This window comes from Anthonomus grandis, chromosome 4 (assembly GCF_022605725.1).
Source record: "Anthonomus grandis grandis chromosome 4, icAntGran1.3, whole genome shotgun sequence".
Lineage (NCBI taxonomy): Eukaryota > Metazoa > Arthropoda > Insecta > Coleoptera > Curculionidae > Anthonomus > Anthonomus grandis.
The window spans coordinates 24118916-24139793 of NC_065549.1; the positions used below are offsets into that span (position 1 = coordinate 24118916).

At 31.5% G+C, this 20878-nt stretch overlaps 1 protein-coding gene and 1 long non-coding RNA gene across 2 annotated transcripts in view; both read right to left on the reverse strand.

Moving 5' to 3' along the window:
* Window positions 1-20878, reverse strand: part of LOC126735622 (nephrin-like) — a 1136035-nt gene that overhangs the window by 487933 nt on the left and 627224 nt on the right. The gene's annotated exons all lie outside the window — the stretch shown is intronic.
* LOC126735639 (uncharacterized) lies at window positions 4988-6229 on the reverse strand. Its single transcript, XR_007660482.1, has 2 exons — window positions 5887-6229; window positions 4988-5082 (listed from the first exon to the last, which is right to left on the reverse strand). It is a non-coding gene; the product is annotated as an uncharacterized LOC126735639 (long non-coding RNA).

Below are 20878 nucleotides of genomic sequence, written 5' to 3' on the forward strand. Positions count from 1 at the left end.
ATTTCACCATCTTCAAGAGTCCCTCAAAGTTCCCATCTTGGTGAAATTTTGTTTGTGATTTAGGTAAATTAGATCAAGCTTTGCTTGCAATTTGCCAACTACTCTGCCAAATGAATGACTTAAAAATTATTTATTGTTAGACTTATACCGGGTGGTGCGTCGCCGAGCGAAACATAGGAAATCCCATGTAAATTTGAAGCGGGTCAATTATTGGCTTTCTTGTACATTTTACAGAAAAAATGTAAGATAATTTTTTGAAGAGACCAAGTTTCAAAAAGTTTTAATAAGCGAATCTTGAATTATTCAATTAAATGTAATTGCAAACTTAGCAACTTTTCGGTTCAGGTAAAACCAAACGGGCACCAGTAAAATAAATATTGTCACTGACGTGAGGAAAAGTGTCAATAAATCAGTGACAGTCGATATTTGAAAACAAGTATGAATTATTCAATCGACGAAAAAATAATTAAGTGCCATTATGCGGGAAACAGTTTTAGAACAGTATCTGAAATGTTTTCAGTTGATTTCCCCACCAAGCTCATTCCGTAAACAAAAAACATTTCTTGTATTCGGCTGTACGTCAGATTTGACAAAGCCTTATAACAAATTGTTTGCTGGTGGCTGGTGGCTGGTGTCTGGTTTTACCTGAACCGAAAATTTGGTAATTTTGCAATTACATTTAATTGAATAATTTAAGATTCGTTCATTAAAATTTTTTGAAACTTTGCACGAGGGTTTGCCAGATTGGTCTCTTCAAAAAGTTATTTTTCATTTTTTCTGTAAAATGTCCAGGGAAGCCAATAATTGACCCCCTTAAAATTTACATGAGATTTCCTATGTTCCCCACAGCGACGCACCACCAGGTATATTAAGTTTAAACTTAAATATTAGAAAATTAACAATACTAAATTACTCTAAATACTGGTGTAAAAAATAATTAGGTAATGTGTAAGCACTAGTATTTTAAAAATCTGAAAATATCTTTTAATTGCGTTTATATAAAAATTTAAAATCTTGCTCACGACACTAGCAACCTAAATACTACTGTTTGGTCTTTGGATCCTTTTACGAATCTTAAAAATTGCAATAGAACGCCATTTTGAAAAATAAAATTAAGTAGAAAGGAACGTCATGCGATACATCGTTTGGAATTTCCTACTAAATGCTTTATGGTCCTAGAATATTAAGTCATTATTTCTAACCATAGCAAAATGGCATCCTTTCAAAATCTTATTTTGCGCACCTAGATACTATTAAAGAGTTTTTCATAATAAAAAATTTAGTGTTTCTTTTAACATTAACTCTAGGCTTCTAAGATTCATTAAGAGGCAGTGTGCTGGTTTTTATAAGTGTGAAACACTTTAACTCTCTAATATTCCTATTTTTTAAGTAATTTGCGGTTTTCCTCAGTAATATGGAGAACTAAATGTAAGAACAACATTTAAAAGTTGTTCTTATATTTTGTGCTTGATAAGCAAGGAAAGGACCCAAAATAAGTGTTTTTAAGATATCTAAGCTTATAGATGTTATTCATGGGCTTTTATTCACATTAAAGGTATGTATCTTTGACTTTGAAATCACTAAATCTTATTCAGAAATCTATTGCTTTATTTGCCCAATTATAATTTCTTTTTATGACTGGCCCTAAATTTAAAAAGACTTCTGTTCACTTAGGATTTATTAGGGCTAGCTGATTATGCTTTAGATTTTCAATGAATATTAATAGTTTAGAAACACTTGTAATCTTCTTATATACATTATTTATTACTGGTTTAGCAATTTAGTGAGACTCGAAAGCCCTGTAGAGACTAGTGGCTTAAAATATTAATAGGATTATTAAAACTAAAGAGAAAAGTAACTATATACATATAAACAGCTCGCTTAAAAACATTTTTTATTTAAATTAATATTTAAAAAATATAGTTTTTATAAAAAAAAACAAAACCAGGATAGAAAACCCGCAAGTATTAAAGAGATAAATATTAAAATTAAAGAGGAACAATTGGGTTTAATTACCTTTTGCAGTTGTTTTATTTACAACAATGCCAGACTATTTTTGTTTTTATACTTTTCTTAATATTTAATAACTCTTAAATAATATTAGATACCTTTTTTGTTCATAACCACTGAGTTGGGAGGAAGTATTTACACCGTAAGTACCGTAAAGACTGTTTAAATTAAATACAGTTTATATTTGTTCAAAGGCTGGCATAATTCATATCTGCCAAATCATTAAAAAGTTAAAAATGTGCTGAATAATCTTCTTTTGTTAAAGAGAATTTTGGTAAGAATTCCGTTGAAAAAAGAATTACTTCAGCGAGTTGCCGATGAACCATCAAATAGCACACTGTCTGGTGGGTACTACACGAGCAACAACTACATCCTTACCACTTCCAGAAAGTTGAAGGTATAACTGCAGTCGACTATCATCCTAGAATTCAATTTTGTCGATGGCTTTTGGATCACATCACAGGAAAGCACTTTAAACAGTTGATGTACAATGGTATGGAGGTGAATGGCTCTCATTTTCAATATTTATTAATATAAGACGTAATTACTTACGTCACAAACGTTAAATAATATTTCATTGCACATCATTGCACAACCAAATTTTTTACGATATGTTTTGTGGACCGATGAAGCCTCTTTCACAAGAGACGGTATTTTTAATAGTAGGACAACGTTAAATAATATTTCAGGGCAACCCATAGCCTGAATTTAAAAACAATGTGCCATTTAAAAAAAATCAAGAAATGTATAGAACATCTCTTTTACATTCTAAAAAACAAGGGTGAATTTCGCCTTCGTTAAGGACTTTAACGTCCAATAGTGATAAAATTTGTGTGAAAATATGTTCCCCAAAAACAAAATTTAACAGGATTTCTTTTTAATTTTCTAAAGGTTCTGAATGTAAACCTTGCTGGACTGTTTTCGACTTCGGTAGCAGGTGAATTTATGCCACAAATTTAAGACACTCATTTTTATCCAGTTCTTGTCGTAATTCGTAAACTGTGTGTGAACGGTCCAAAACGACACAGCTGATATTAAACGTCTGAAATGATTTAAGCAAGTTTTAGAAGATATATGATATTAATTTGATATTCAATTAAAGACCAAATAATCAATGTCAGAGTTTACTTTTATTTTATGGTTAACTTAATTATTGAAAATAAAATTTTCATTTAATATTAACATATATTACCTTTTACATAAAAATGTTTGAAATAATTTACTTTCAAAAGATGTAATATCTTAAAAAAATATGTTCTTAGTTATATTAATATACAGGGTGTTTCAGAACTATGGGATCAAACTTTTAGGGGTTGTTTAGTGCAACAGTAGAATCCATTTGAATATAGAAACCCATGTCCGGAAATGTGTCACTATGCCACTACGGCCCTAAGACGCGTTTAAATTTAGGAAAAATATTAATTACCTAAATAGGATCTGATGCATTTATTTTTACCTTTTGTATATGATACCATCACAACAATTGTTCAAAATGTCTTCCTCCAACCTCAATACACCGATTTAAACGCCACACATGATTTCGGCGGACTACACTAAAAATTTGATCCTCGTTTTGAATGATTTCAAATGCTGCTGTTATTCGTCCAATTAAGTCTAACTCTGATTCTACTGAAGTTTCGTAGACTAAAGACTTTACATGTCCCCCACAAGAAAAAATCGAGCGACGTTAAATCGGATGACCTAGGAGGCCAAGAAACTGCTACTTGTACGGCAAAGTGAGCCGGCGCTCCATCATGCTGAAACCACATTTGCTGTCTAACGTTTAGTGGAACATTTTCAAGGAGTTCTGGAAGAACTTCCTCCAAGAAACGCAGATAAATAAGTTCTGTTAACCGTTCCGGTAGAAGGTATGGCCCAATTAAATAATCATCAACAATGCCTGCCCATACGTTGACAGACCAACGATTCTGATGTTTTCTTGGAAAAATTGCATAAGGATTTTCTTCGTCCCAAACATGGCTATTTCTACTATTAAAAATACCGTCTCTTGTGAAAGAGGCTTCATCGGTCCACAAAACATATCGTAAAAAATTTGGTTGTACAATGATGTGCAATAAAATATTATTTAACGTTTGTGACGTAAGTAATTACGTCTTATATTAATAAATATTGAAAATGAGAGCCATTCACCTCCATACCATTGTACATCAACTGTTTAAAGTGCTTTCAGATATTGTGAATTGTAAAGACTATTAAGTGTAATTTGATGGAATTTGTTAGTTATGCGGTTACACAAATCTACTTAAGATTCTTGCTGAATAATTTTTAGTTATAAATAATAAAATGAAATTAAGGGCGGACAAATTGGGTGATTTCGTGAACCATTTATTCCTGAGGCATCGACCAGGAAATATTTGATTTAAAAATTGCAGTACAGTTAATATAGTTATAGTCTGGCAAGTGGATCTGAAACAGCGGCAGGAATGTGGGCCAAAATATTCGACGTTGCCACGTTTAACTTCAAAACGTAATTGTGCGGGACTTACTTTCTAATAATATGCAATATAAGATTTTTTACAATCACAAGATATAGAGGGTAAATTCTTAAGAATTATAATCTAAATAGTTATTTCATTTTGGCTTTAATACGCAATTGTTTTACCATTAAATATGGTACAATTAAATGTTTGTCAAAAAAATGGATCATGTTTAGTAAATCTGGCAACATTACGTTCCACCTCGCCGCACGTGTTTTTGCTATGAATTATTTCGACAGTTCATTGGACAGCGTATTTGTCACCTGTTTAAAATGCTTGCTGCCGTTTCAAAACATTGATTACTATTGAAGGGTGGACAGTGGCGTAGGTTTTATCGTTGATTTTTGGATTCCGTTTATTTTATATGTTATTTATTATTTTGTTTTATTTGTGAAAAAACTTGTTACAGGTTTAATCTCCAACAGATATATTAATTGATTTATTAATTTTTTTTACCAAGATAAAGTAAATCGCAACCATAGTTTCATAAAATAATTTATTTAAAAATCATACATAAATATACATACTACACAGATATGATACCGTTAAGATGGTCCCTCCTAACATACCCGATCTGAAACGCAAGGAAAACCATTATTGGATGAGGAAAGTAAATAATAATATGGGATATTGTTTAATTGTTTTGTTGATTGAATAGAATTAAGAACTGTCATTGATTTTGCATTGATTTTACCTTGCAGGTCAATTTGGCCTATTTTAGATTTTAATGAATACTGAGCACATATTAACTATTTGTTTATTTTGTTCAAATCATAAGGATCAATAGTGATAAGAATGTTAATGTCAATCTGGTCTGTCAGTTTTTTTTTGTAAATTATTGTTGCTAAACCATGGCCTCAAGTTATAGATTGCTCCATAGTTGCAAATTACTTAAACCAATGTTGGTACCAGATAGTACCCAGTAGTTAAACCCAGCATGTCAACACCTAGGTACTTGACAGATAAATGCATTCCTTAAAATTTGGAGGGAACTGACAATCCTATTTTTAATAGATTCATTCTTTATCTGGTTCTAGAGTATGACAGATAGTTTCGCTTAATGCGGATGTGAAAAGGTAGACCCTATCTTGGCCTAATTTTTTTTTGTAGTTACTAGTATGTGCTAGGATAGCTTAATTGCTGATTTTCTAAGTAGGCCTAAGAGTTTATAGGGCTCCTTGTTTTTGTTGTGTTAAATAAACCCCAGAAAAGGCCACATTCCATCTTCGGTAAGTTAGCACATGTTACATACCTAAGTCATTTTCCTATTTTTTTCATCTAATTAATTTCTTATTTGCATGCTTTTCGGTTTAACTCAAAAGAACATCAATGCATCCAACTTTTCAGAGAGCGATTTTATAAAATTTAACTTACTTACCCACACAAAAATGCCATAAAATTGACAGCCATGTCGAACCTCATGTGTGGTCCCCATTTTTAGGCCTTCCTGTACCTTCTGCTTATCCTCTGCTTCTGCTTTTGCTGCATTTTTATTGTTACTGCTTCCACCTCACTTGCTACTCCACGTGTTACCACATCAAGTCGCTTGGATCATCACCTCCGGAACCTGCATTCCTTCCAATCGGCTACACCTAATACCGATTGCCCTCCACTACCTGCTAGACATTCTGGAAGCATCCTAACTGCTCGATCTGCTGCTGCCTCTTTTGACCCAAACGTATAGCTGCCAACAAAGGAGCCCCATTCAGATCAGGTGGGCCCTGCTACCAGTCGGAGAAACTCAGAATTTCAGGTAGCCCCTTTTTCTTTTTGGCTTGGTTCTTCAGGTATTCATTTATCGGTTCGTCGCAATTTATAGATTATTTTTTTTTTGAATTAATATGTAGAAATGATCGCAGATTTTAAATTCAATTTAGTAAAATTGTTTATATAACCACCATCACTGATTTGATTTGAAATTGGGAACTGAGTATATACGTATATGCGAGGTATTGTCAGATGTACAATTGAATAAGTATTAAGTGCTAAATTTTACTTTATTTTCTTTCTCATAATTTTAAATTTCATAACTATAACTTAAGTATTAGAGCATTACTGTCTTTGTATTTATTTTTTTTTGAATTGAGGTTATAGATTAAATTATTTGTCAATTATGACATTGATTTATCTTTCAATACTAAAGCTGGGTTTAACGATATAAAGCTGCGTTTTCTTTGCGTGCCCTAATAAAGGCTAATAATCATAACCCTGGAACCCACATTTAGGCATTGTGCGAGAAACAGTGCAATAAACTGATATTAATGTTGTGTATACCTATAAGTAGGTAGTGTAATTTTCGTAGGTTTGGAGTTTCACTGTTTTATTACTTACATGAAATACCTAATATTTAATTTTTTAGTTTGTTTTATTATTGTCTACATATATACGAATAATAACATTTATTATAATGAATAAGTTCACTGAGGGTAAGGTCCTTCATAGTCAAACGAGGGAAGTGATAGCAAACGTTTACAGGTAAGTTATAATAATTTATTTCAAAAAAAGTGAAATACATTGTGCCTCTTAAAAAAACAGTAGTTTATATTATATTTTATTGCTTTTTGTATACCAACTATGCATTCAAAATGTTGTTATTAGGATTTGCGATGAAGAAGCTGCAAATAATTGAAACTTGAAACGCTTCGGCTTTTATTAAAGTCAAATGGCTTTTTTTGACGTAAGTGTCAAAATAAGAGGAAAATCTTAATGGAGAGGCCCAATATTCTTTCCTGGAGATACAAATATGTTCGCAAAATACGAAAATATCGTGAAGAAGGCCGAAACATTATTTACTTGGACGAAACTTAGGTGGATAACGATTTGACGTTCAAGAAATGTTGGCAGAGCGATACGGTTACTGGTGTTTTAAAAAATATTAGTTCAACGGGTAAGCATACAATACAAAACAGTGTGTATAAGTTACAGTCATATATTTTTTCACGGGCAAGGACCCGTTAAATTTGAGAAATATATATATTTTAAATGATATTTTAGGTCGGCTAATAATTGTTCATGCAGGTTCCGACAAGGGTTTTGTGGACAATGCCTGTTTAATATTTAAAGCCGGATTGGCCACAGGTGATTACCATGGCCAAATGAATAGGGAAAATTTTACTAGATGGCTTACGGAAAAACTTCTCCCAAATATACCTGCCAATTCGGTAATAGTGTTAGACAATGCTCCTTATCATTCGGTGCAGGAGGATAAAACCCCAACAAAATCCTCTTTAAAAAGAGATATAATCGCCTAGTTAACTAAGAAAGGTAGCTATAACAACTTAATTAAGCCTTTTGAACTGAAAAATTTTAAATATATAAATGTACCTACATAATATGTACATACACGGTGAGCTAATGAAAACTTTCCACCCCAGTTTCTTCAGATATTTTCTTTAAAAAAAAAATTTTGATGATCGTTTTTTGACTTCAGGCGAACAAATTTATTTGGTATATTCAATCCCTTAACTCTAACTCCCATGCGGGGGTGACTATCAACCCCAAAATCTTAAATAGGAAGGGGTGTCGAGTGATACCCTTACCATTTAAGATTTTGGGGTTGATAGTCACCCCTGCGTGGGGTTAAAGTTAAGGGGTTAAAAATACCAAATAAATTTGTCCCTTGCAGTCTAATATCGATTGGCAAACAATTTTTTTTTAAGAAAATGGCTGAAAAAAATGGGGTGGAATAAGGTATATCCTGTATATTATTATGTATTACATATACTATATGTTATAGGTATAAGTCACGATGCAAGTGCCAGAAAATTTGATCTTTTCGATTTGGTTTTACGCCACAAACCACCTGATGACCAAAAAAATTATATAGTAGATCATATTATAAGATCCCATGGGCATACTCCATTAAGAACACCGCCTTATTTATGCGAGTTAAACCCAATGGAATTAGCATGGGCAAGACTCAAATTTTTAATGAGAAGTCGGAATACTACTGGCAATTTTAACAGTACAACCTTAAAGGAGGTTACTGAGGATGCTATATTCTCGATTTCCGAAAATGATTGGCAGAAATTTTGCCAGCACGTCAGAACTGTGGAGGATAAATTCTGGGAAACTGATCAAGTCATGGAAGAAATCGAGCCCCTTGTCATCACAGTAGGAACTGAGGACAGTGACACTAATGGCAGTAGTAGTGAAGATGATAGTGAATACGAGACTGAAGGTAAAGAAAACGAGCTCGCTTATTTCACCAGTGAAAATAAAAACATGTTTAAGTGAAGTGTGTGAGACTTAAAAAAAACATTAACATAAATAACAGTAAACGAAAAATTAGGTAAGTTATTTACCTTATATTTTTCTCAAATTACCTTACTTTTTCGGAAATACCAAAAAGAGTGAAAATTTCGCATAAAAAAAACATAAAAATTCCCGTTCCTAGTTTAACCGAACTTGCCATCATTTTAACATCATTGCCAAAACGCTTATGCTGTTCGTTTTTTATAATCTATACTAGGTGGCTCATTTTAGTCGACGTTTGACGTTTGTTTTGTTTTTTTTAATGACCTTCAAAATACACGTACTATTGCAGTGACGCGGCCTCCTGTGACCTTAGCAACTTTTGTTTAAACTTTGTTTTTAAATTCGGCTTAGCAACAGAGATATTTGCGTGCGACCCTGTATACAGGGTGTTCCACAATCAACGTCACAGGCTATAACTTTTTTATTTTTAAGGATATTTTTTTTTAAATATATTTTTAATAGCTATCACTACCCAAAATACTTAAAAAAACCTACCCCCGACAAATTCATTTTTGGGGGATGTATTTGTTGGGGGTAGTTTTTTTAAGTAATTTTGGGTAGTGGTTCTATAGCTATTAAATTTTTTTTTTTAATTTTTATAGTTAAAAATAAAAAAGTTATAGCCTGTGACATTGATTGTGGGACACCCTGTATACCAAAAAAAAAAGAACTTATTTCTAAAACCATAAAACATACAAATGAATAATTAATTAGGAAAATTTATTTTGATAAATTTCATAATTATTTTCCTTAAATCGAATTTAAATAGTTTCACATAATACCACACGCCACTGTCCATTTTATGAATGAAGTCGGTCATGTTGTCTCCACTATTGCATTCCCCTAACCTAAGGCCGAAGTGTTTCAGATCCGTCAGCCACACTATACTTAGTTGGGGATATCCTTAAACTAGCGATGATCGAAATTATAGAAGAACCATCAATGTGTCAATGACAAAAAAAAGAAATGTTGTTTTTCAGCAAGACGGAGCTTGCAAACTTTAATATAAGTGATATTAATTTGGTTGAGAGTATTAGATTTATCAATTTGCAGATGAAACCTTACTATTATATAGTAGAAAACGTGTAGACAAAGTTGTAAACATAATTGACTCCGAAAATTTAATGAGTTTTTTAAAAGAAATAAGTTTAAATTTTATGTGAAGAAATGCTGGTCAGCATAAAACCTACTTTTAATAGAGCTAATATGAAATCTATTTATATAGTAATTATTGGAAAATAGACAGTACGCTAAATATAAAAAGTAAACTTTTTATAGAATTTTTATTTTTTTCTCTCTAGAATTGTTAAATTTTATTAACTAGATCAATTAATTATTGCTAAAAAAAACCGTATAAAATCATAACATGTACTTTATAAAGCTTTAAAGTACTTTATAACATTGTACTTTGCAAACACTTTTAAAGCTAGAGTTTGTATTTTATAATACTTTAAAATAATTATTAAATAAATAGAAGACGTTATGGGTCTTTAATGAAATCATTATTTTCTAAGATCCTTAACGAATAACATAATTTACCTAAATAATTCCCTACCTATTGTTTATTGCGTGATTATTTTGGAAATTTTGTTAATGTAATTCTAAAGATAAGAGTAACATTAAAAAATATTTGATTAGTCACTAGTTTTAATGTGTAAATTTTGATTTGTATTAATATTATTATATAGGGTGTTCCCGAAAATATTAGAATTTTTTTGGATTCAGGTAGAAAATAAAAAAAATAATATGGAACTTTCCAATAAAAAAATTCCTACGAAGATTATCTTAAAGACGCCGCCGCTAGAAATCGGTTTTTGATGAATAACCTTTGAGGTACTTGGTATAATGTAATAAAAATTTTACGGTCCTTAACTACATTTACCTTATTAATTTTGCCAGGGCTTAAATTTTTAACACCCTGTATGATAAAGACTCTGAAATAATAAATATGGATAGCTTGAACCTGAATCTAAAGAAAAAGCACTCTTGTTCATTATCGATAAAATGAGCCGTTTTGGAGAAAAAAAATTTAGAACTAGTTTTTTGTTTTTCTAAACGCACCATTATTGGAAACCTTTCTACGGTACACAATAAATAAATACCTATCTTTTGATTGTATTAATTTTTTTATTTCTTGACAAATTTAATCTAAATTAAGTCCAAATATGGAAATTTTTTATTGGAGACTCTTATTTTATTTTTTTATTTTTTATCTGAATCCGAGAGATCTTCAATATTTTCCGGGATACCCGGTATATACTCATTTCTGGTAACATTTAATACAATCTAACAAAAAGTTATATTTACTATAGTCCTTTTTTGTATTTAATCAATCAATTTATATAATAGAATTACCTTATGTCAAAAGGAAAAAAAATATTTCTCTTTGAAGTTTTTCATGAAAAGGGATAATTTTTTTTTGCGACATATATGAATGACGTTTTTAAGGACTTCTTTTAAGGGCCTTTTATCTCTGGTTTCGTTTAGTCAGTTTATCTTATGTTGCCGTAATTTTAAAATGAACTCCTATTTGTAGTACTCGTTTTTGCAATAGTCTTTCAGAAGCTTACGTGAATAGTTTTGGTTTCCGTAAAATTATTTTTATAGTGTTTCCAGATACTTTCATGAGAAATCTTATATAATATTCTAATTTTATTTTGAAGCTAATATTTTCTTATTCCATATTCAATTTATAAGTAAGAATTTTTTTGACACAATCTGAAAACAGTTAGATTGTTGAGTAATTATAAGGTGTTTAAATTTTAACTCTTAATATTCAATTAGCATAAATGTATATAAGTGTAGTTGTAGTTGGATATATCTATGATGGAAAAGTCTTATTCAAGAGTTTACGTTACATGCCCCTATATTTTCCCAATTCTCAAACACAGCTTTAAAATTTTAGTAATGACTCGAAGAGTCCTTCTTATGTAATTTAACTAGAGAATTAGGCCTAGGGAGATTCCTTGGGAAATATCATAGTTAATAATCCGTCTTGATCTTATTAACAATCGATAATGGTTAGCCGAACACCTGTTTTAGATCAAGAAAAAGGTTAACTAATGCTTAAAATCAGGATAATTCTTACTAAAGCTAAGATATCTTCTGTTCTTTTTTTTACAAAAGGGCAAACTGGTTCTTATATTAAAATAAGTAATAATAATGTTTAACGGTAATATTTAATACAGTTTAACTTTCTTTAACTGTATTAAATAGATTACCATATGTCAAAAATTTATTTGGATTTTCTTTAGTTTATTCGATTTTATTTTATATATTAAGAAAATATTTATGTTTTTTTTAATTATAATTACTACGTAATAAATGTAATAAAAATAATTACTAAGTAATTCAAGAAACACTCGTAACACTTGAATATTATCACTTAAATTTTATTAAACAGTAGACTACAAATAAAAATTTGGCTCCATAACTTCCATTCAAAAAAAGTTTATTAATGTAGTTGCTGATGCAAATATACACAAACGAACCCTTTTATTCCCAAATATTAATTTAAATGAGCTTTAAACTCTGAATCGAATATTTCTAAAACTCTCTTCTATAATCACTTTGCTTTCAATATTCTTACAATCCTGGATGTAAGATTATAAATCTGGGGCTTGGTTTACTAAGGGCGGATGTTAAATTCTTAGCAAAGTTCACTTTTTAATACCTTTCGTATAAAACCCTAAAAATGGGTTCTATCGAATCGGATCCGACATCGGATGTTACTATTTGGTAAACATAAAAAACAATAATAAACAATAATAGTGTCATATATATATATAAAACAATTTGTTAACCGTTAAAAAGTGTATTTTTAGTGTTAAGACATTTTATAAAGATGTAGAGTTTAGTTAATTCTCGTGCATAGTAATTTAATGATCTTAATTATAATATTTATTGGTAAACTATTTTTTGCACCCTGCAAATATTAAAATACTTAATTTTTGAGCACAGCATTTAGAAAGAAATCGTATTTTCAGGCCTATAGTTATTAATTAAAATTATATTCGGCACAATAATTTCTGAGTTGCTGTTTCGAATAGAAATAATTTTTAGGAAATTTGGAAACAGTGGCACTGCATCCACGAAAATTATGTCCACTTCCTAAAGAGATAAGCAAGTTTATAAAAACAAAAATCCTGACAGTAAATTTTAGCTGTTTTATAATAACACTAGGATGAAACTAGAAGAGAATGAAAGTTTTGTGAATGAGAGAAAAAATAAAGTTACTCAAAAAATGTTTCAGAAAGAAATAGTGGCAAATAAAAAAGACATTAATGAGGAAATTGAAGGTGAAGGGGTTTAAAATGAATCTGAAAAGAATAATTTAAGAAAAAGGAAACACAAAGAAGGTCAATGGAAGAATAATTAAAAAAAAAAAGGATGACCGGCGGAAAAAGGATATGGTAATCGCCGACGTAAGATCGTTGAAAGAAGGACACTAAAACCGACATTTCACTGCAGAAGGAAATGCTATAAAAAATTAAGTGTGGACGATCGCAACAAAATTTCAGTTTAATCTGCTCCTATTTCCAGGAACCGTCCAAGAAATGACAGACAAGGAGGGCGACGTAAGCTCAGGTATTAATATAGATTTACACTTAAGAATGAAATCGTCTCTGTTTGCAAAGTGATGTTTCTTAATACCTTATCAATAGAAGCAAAGTTTTTAAGAAAGAGTATACAGATTTGTCACGGCACATCCAAATCAACACCTGATAAAAGATAGAAACATCAGTCTATTAGATCCATTGGCCAAGAGGCAAAATATATCGAAAAAAGCATATTGAGAGTTTTCCGTTGACAGAAATTTTACTGCTAACGATATCAATAAAAAATCATACTACATATCGGTTCTTGCTTGTTTATCGCTATAATTTTGGGTTTAAGTTACTTGGCTTGGATACTTGCGATCATTGCAATAGATTTCGAAGACAGTGATGGTATGTTAAAGAGGAAGAAGAAATATTTTTAAATGAAAAGAGCTTGCATCAACTATGAGTGATTAAACTCTGACCACAACAGTCAAACAGACAAATCAGTTTTGCCAGAAGATGTAGTCGAAGTAACATTTTGGTCGGATAACATTTCCTGGTCAGAATAAAAACCCAAACATTTTGTTTTTCTACACATAAGTTTTAACCCATTAACGCCTAGCGTTACCGTATAGTCACAATTATTTACGCTTTCTGTAAAGGATGCTGCGGCTCTATTTTTAGGCCGGTTGGAAAGATGGCGCTGTCAGTCTCTTAAAAATAGTTCGACTTATTGATTAGTTCATAACAGGTCTAGACGACGTTCGTACCAGACACGTGTGCGTGTAATTTATTTAGGTGTTTTTGCTATTGCGTAAAAGTGCTTTGGAGCCAAACTTTGTGTAAGTATATTGTTCGAGTTTTTTTTATGAAACCGTTTCTAACTTTGTTAGCCAGTGAGAAGACATATCAAATATTGTACTAGTTATTTTTTTGTCGAAATCTGAGTTATCTCATATTAGCTACAGATGTATATATCAGCCTGTTACCGTATGGTAACGCTAGGCGGTTACACTACCAAATTTTTTGTAAATTGTTTTTTTTTTTTTGTTATAGGAGGGGTTTTTCACTTCAAGATGCCCTAGAGATTGCCTATAGTGATAATATAGACGAAATATTTATTGAACCACCCGATCCGGACGTTCTGACAGACGTAGACTCCGGGGATGAAGATGGTAGTGGATTTATTGACAATTTATCTGGCAGACAACTTAGAGGTCAAGCCGAAGTAAAACTCCTGGGTAACACCAGAGTTGGGTGCAGTTCTGATGATTTGTCGCGAAGTCTTGGATCACTTCGTGCTTCACCAAAACATAGGTCTCCTTCGCCATCACAAAACAAAGCACCTTCGATAACACAAATTACTGTTAATGTAGAGGACTTTGACTGGGTCCAAGGAGATTTGCAACCAAATCACCAAATTTTTCCAACATGTGACTTCAAGCCATATCAACATTTAAGTCCGAATATGCCTTAACGTCCAGGTATGCCTTATTCAAAAACTGTTTGGACCCTAAAGTATCTATAGGAGAAATGAAATGCTACATTGGCATTCTTATTATTAGTGGGTATATTGATTTACCAGGAAAAAGGTTTTACTGGGACTCAAATAATGACATGAGAAATGAACTGGTTTACATGTCTATGCGCAGGGACCGGTTTTTGCAAATTTCGCGTTTTATTTACTTCGCTGATAATTGTAAACCAGAGCTGTCTGATAAAGTGTGGAACATGCGTCCACTAATGGACAAGATCAAGGAAAACTTTTTAGCTTATTTTGAGCCTGAAGAGCATCTATGTTACGACGAATCTATGATTCGATACTTCGGAAAACACAGCTGCAAGCAGTTTATTCGAGGTAAGCCAGTTCGTTTCGGTTATAAAATGTGGTGTATGAATACAGCTTCCGGTTACCTCATCAACTTTGAAATGCATCAGGGAAATAACCCCCGCCGCTTCCCTGAGTATGAATTATTATTCGGTAAAGCATCAGCGCCCATGGTGCAAATGCTAAAAGAAGTAGAAAGAGTAAAAGGTTTCAAAGCATATAAACTCTATTTTAATAATTTATTTACAGGCGCAAAGCTCCTTAAATATTTACGAGATAAATGGTATCAAGGTACTGGAACTGTGCGTGAAAATAGATTACCTAAGGGATGTTCTCTTACAGAAAAAAAGACCTTTGAAAAAAAACCGAGAGGTACTACCGAATCTATCCTTGATAAGGGAAATGGGATTTCATATGTTCGCTGGGCTGATAATGGAGTTGTCACTCTGGCGTCAACATGTTTTGGAGTACAACCAATTGGATCTGTGCGCCGATATTCAGTGCCGAAAAAAAAGTAGTTCAAGTGCCTCGGCCGTTTGTGATTGGAACTTACAATTCTTATATAGGTGGCGTTGACCTTATGGATAAGAATATATCGAGATACCGCATTGGTATAAGGGGTAAAAAGTGATGATGGAGTATATTTACGTGGCTAATGGATGCGTGTGTGCAGAATGCTTGGCAACTCCACAAGAAATCTGGAGGAACTCTTCCGCAATTAGAGTTTAGAAGGGAAATAGCGAAATTTTATTTGAACTCTTTTGGAGTTCCACCAAAAGGTCCTGGTAAAGTTTCCACATCTTCAAGCTCAGTTTCTTTGAATAGGGTATCGGATGATATTCGGTAGGATAAAAGGGATCATTTGGTTATTCGAGTTCCCCAAAACAAACGGCGACGTTGTGCTGGAGAGGGCTGTTCCGCAGTGGGAAGAACAATGTGCAAAAAATGCGACGTGGGTGTTTGTATTGACTGTTTTTCTTTATTTCATACAAAGTAGCTTTTCAGTGAAAGTAGATTTTAGTCTAAAATACCAGTTTTTGTTTTTTACTTTAAAATAAATGACACTGAACAATTCTTTGTATTTTTTCACAAATTGTTATAACTAGGTAGTTAAAACGCCTAGTGTTACCAAATGGTCACATTTAATTTCGGCTACAGTATTACCAATAAAACTAAAAAATTGCTGTCAATCCTTGTATTGTATCCTAAAAACCTAAAAAATAATCATTTGATATTTCTCTGCCAAAAAAAAATTAACCAGGCGTTAATGGGTTAAATAAATTTCCACACCTCAAAACTATAAACCACAAGTTTCTCTTAAAAGGACATACCTACATGAAAGTAAATATGGCGTATTCCGTTATAGAACATAAAAGACGACACACAAAAACCATGGATATCTGTGACACTCATGACTGCATACAATTATTTCGTATGTCATGCTACAAGACACCATTTGCAGTTATTGAAATAGAATTAAAAGATTTCGTATCTTTTGAAAGTTTAGGTAAATCTACACCTTCTGTACTAGTCGCCAGAAAAACGAATTGCAATAGCGAAGAATTTTCGTTATAAAAGGTCGTTTAATTGCAATTTTAAAAAGACCCTTTCAGGACTTGTTAATTATATAAAGACCAGCTTTGACAATGCTACCTTTAAACAAGTAAGCCTAATTAGACAATCCCGGAAGCCTTTAATTCACACAGACACCATCCCAGTCTTATCAAGCAACTTAAGAGATATTTCGACACATAAATATCGGCATCTTTAAGATCTTTTATAATGGACACCAGAGACTTTAATGGAATAAGGAATTACAGAAATCTTTCTCATGGTTAGGACGAAGATAGTAAAGAAAATGCCTAAGTAATAGCTTTTCTTATATTACTGGTTCCTTACACTGCTTGTTTAACAAAAATGTATTATAACCAATATTTAAAAAAGAAGTCATAATACATCCGACCTATATTTTTTTAAAGTGCAAAAGTGACATGTCCGTCGCCATTTTTTTGCTGCAGTTTGTGTTTATTATTTGTATTCAAATTATATCCTTATCTTACCTTTGAAGAATAAATTACCAATTTCTACTAAACATGCATTATCTTTTTAAAAAAGCGCCGGTGACAGGTTTCCGGGGTCATGGTCTTCAACGTAAACCAATAAAATTTAATTTCTCTCGTTTCATAGAGACATATTATTTTAAATTTTTTTTATAAAAATGTATTACATTTATAGTTTGTGTTTATTATTTGTATTCAAATTATATCCTTATCTTACCTTTAAAGAATAAAGTACCAATTTCTACTAAACATGCATTATCTTTTTAAAAAAGCGCCGGTGACAGGTTTCCGGTATCATGGTCTTCAACGTAAACCAATAAAATTTAATTTCTCTCGTTTCATAGAGACATATTATTTTAAATTTTTTTTATAAAAATGTATTACATTTATCGATAATCATTTGCATTGAAAGAGTTACATTCGGCCAAAAGTTAAAATGGTTGTATTAACTAGTTAAATATAAAACAGTATTTCAAAGATTTCTATAAAGAAAATGGCAAAGATATCGTTAAATTAGAAAATATAGCGACAGAAGTAATACAGCAAATATTGGAAGACAGGCGTAGTTAAAGAAAAAAAAACACAAAAATGCTCTAAAACGTAAAATTTTGTAAAGAACGATAGTGACGACGGTGAAGAGGATGAGAAGGGTATTTTGCAAATGAAACGTTGATATTATGATATTAAAAGTCCTAGTAATATAGGAATTTTACATTTCTTAATTTTTATGTATATATTACACATATACCGGGTGGTGCGTCGCCGAGCGGAACATAGGAAATCCCATCTAAATTTTAAGGGGTTCAATTATTGGCTTCCCTGTACATTTTACAGAAAAAATGTAAGATAACTTTTTGAAGAGACCAATCTGGCAAACCCTCGTGCAAAGTTTCAAAAAATTTTAATAAGCGAATCTTGAATTCATCAATTAAAAGTAATTGTAAAATTACCAAATTTTCGGTTTAGGTAAAACCAGACACCAGCCACCAGCAAACAATTTGTTATAAGACTTTGTCAAATCTGATGTACAGCCGAATACAAGAAATGTTTTTTTTTGGCTTGATGGGGCAATAAACTGAAAACATTTCAGATACTGCTCTAAAACTGTTTCCCGCATAATGCCACTTAATTATGACTATTTTTTCATCGATTGGATAATACAAACATTCAAATATTGACTGTCACTAATTTATTGACACTTTTCCTCACGTCAGTGACTATATTCATTTTACTGGTGCTCGTTTGGTTTTACCTGAACCGAAAATTTGCAAATTTTGCAATTAAATTTAATTGAATAATTCAAGATTGGCTTATTAAAATTTTTTGATACTTTGCACAAGGGTTTGCCAGATAGGTCTCTTCAAAAAGTTATCTTACATTTTTGCTGTAAAATGTACAGGGAAGCCAATAATTGACCCCCTTAAAATTTACATGGGATTTCCCATGTTCCGCTCGGCCATTGTTTTTTATGTATCGGAGAAAAGTCTTCCCGCCCTAGCCAACCCGCTACAATATTCTACTGTTAAAATGAAATACTCATGTCTAATACATTAGGATGTATGGAATTTGTTTTAAAAAGCTAATCTTACAAGATATAAACTATTCAATAATGATAATCAATATCTGTAAAGAACACGGTATATTCTCTAAACGTCGATTTTCCAATTTGTAATAATGCCATCAAATGCGTTAGCAAGGGGTAACATTTTCAAAAGTTCTTTATAAACTTCACATAAGTTGCACCAAATACAACTGTTTATAAATAGGTTATTTTAGTTTTTCCTTTTATACTGAAATCTTAATCCCACTTCGCCTAAAATTACTATCAAGTACCAAACTTATAGTGAGTTATTCCATACTTAAGTCCGGTTTTCATTTGAATCATAAAACTGTGTTAAACGAGGACTTTTTCAAAGGGAACAAAATTTCTAACAGAAAACAAAGCTAGCAAAAAGTTAAAGGCTATAAGCAATTATTTAAAATTATTCCGTAGTCATTCATCTGAAATAATTTGTGAAATGTTACAAAATCAAAAATATAGCTGACAGAACAGAGACCAACGGACTATGGAGCAAATAGTATTATACTTGTAAATCTTTAGGCCATTTAAACGTATTTTATATTACCATAAGCTAGCTATTTTATAAAATTATATTATACAACATTACACAAATAATATAAAGTAATTATTGAAATTATAAAATTATATGTTTTTTTAGGAAATTGCTGCATATTAAAATTTTAATGTATAGGGCTATTATTATTTAGACCAAAATGTCATAATACGTGTACTAAATGACTTTAATCTGAAACACAAATTCAATAAATTTTATAATATGATCACAAAATAATCCATGCTAACATCAATTAATATTAACCCCAACTTCGCAAAAACGCAAATAGTTGGATTTTACTTTGTCCTATGGTCCTCAATATATCAAACATTTGTCATCAGATATTAATTTCAAAACAATTCAATGCGACAGCCATTTAATGGCAACTAATTATTGGCCAGTGTTGTTTACCTGTCATAATGCATAACTAGGCCGTAATTAATTAATACAGGCTGCTATTGATTTTATGTTGCCCTTAAACCTCTCTTTTGGGTTTTTGCTCGTAAGCGTACACAATACAATTTAGATAATAGAATAAATTATAGATTTTCATCTAATTAGTTTTTATAGTACAAAAATAACTGCCAAACAAAAGAGTCTTAACAGTCTAATAAGACAACCCACAATAAAAAAAAAAAAATACTATAGAATAATAAATAATAAAAAGCATTTTAAAAAATGATAAATAATAGGACTCGAAAAGTCATTAAAATTTAACCTAATGTTATTAGAAATTATAACAAAGTTGAAAATGAAATGAAGATTGCAAATTTTTATATAAATAACTATACAGTAAAAACATAGCTGAAAAATTATTAAATTCAACTCTAGATATAGCTTTGAACCCAATAGTTAAAATTACGGTATTCTGTATTGGAACCCGAGATAATAATTTATAGTATCAACATTGAAAATAAATAATAATAAGTTGAAGAAGTAGTCCATGCTTGCAGTGGAGTTAATATGTCAATGGGTAAAACGCTTCGGTCATCCTTCACTAAATTTATTTAAAAATTCTTCATCCTACATGTTTCATATAATATGACATATAACATGTCCATCATCAGGGATACAAATTGAGGGTTTTCGTCAATACATATAAAAAGCTATAGTGCCTCTGGCAAGGTCAAAAGGTTAAAACAACTAACAATAAATAAAAATGGCATATTAAGATGCATAAGAAAGGGACTAAAACTGGATCTACACAAACATTAAAATCACATGATTACAACACTACGATAATTGTTATGTCATAACATAATAGAATTTAACATAAGGAATTTGGTGTATGTGAACTCACTGAGGCTCACTGACTTTGAGTTACCTAGAGGTATGGAGATGGCAATCCAGGAACCAAGTAGGTTCCCAAACCACAAGAAAAAGGTACCAATAAATTTTAATATCTGTTTATTTGAGCAAACTTATTTATTCCGACTGTCCCTACACACGGAGGTATGGTGGTGGATTAGTGAGTTCTCGCGAATCGTGTGTTGCGCTCAACTGACTATCTTTTGAGACCCAAAACCTTGGCACATAGGGGATCAACCGTAAACCCCCGAAGGTAACCGGC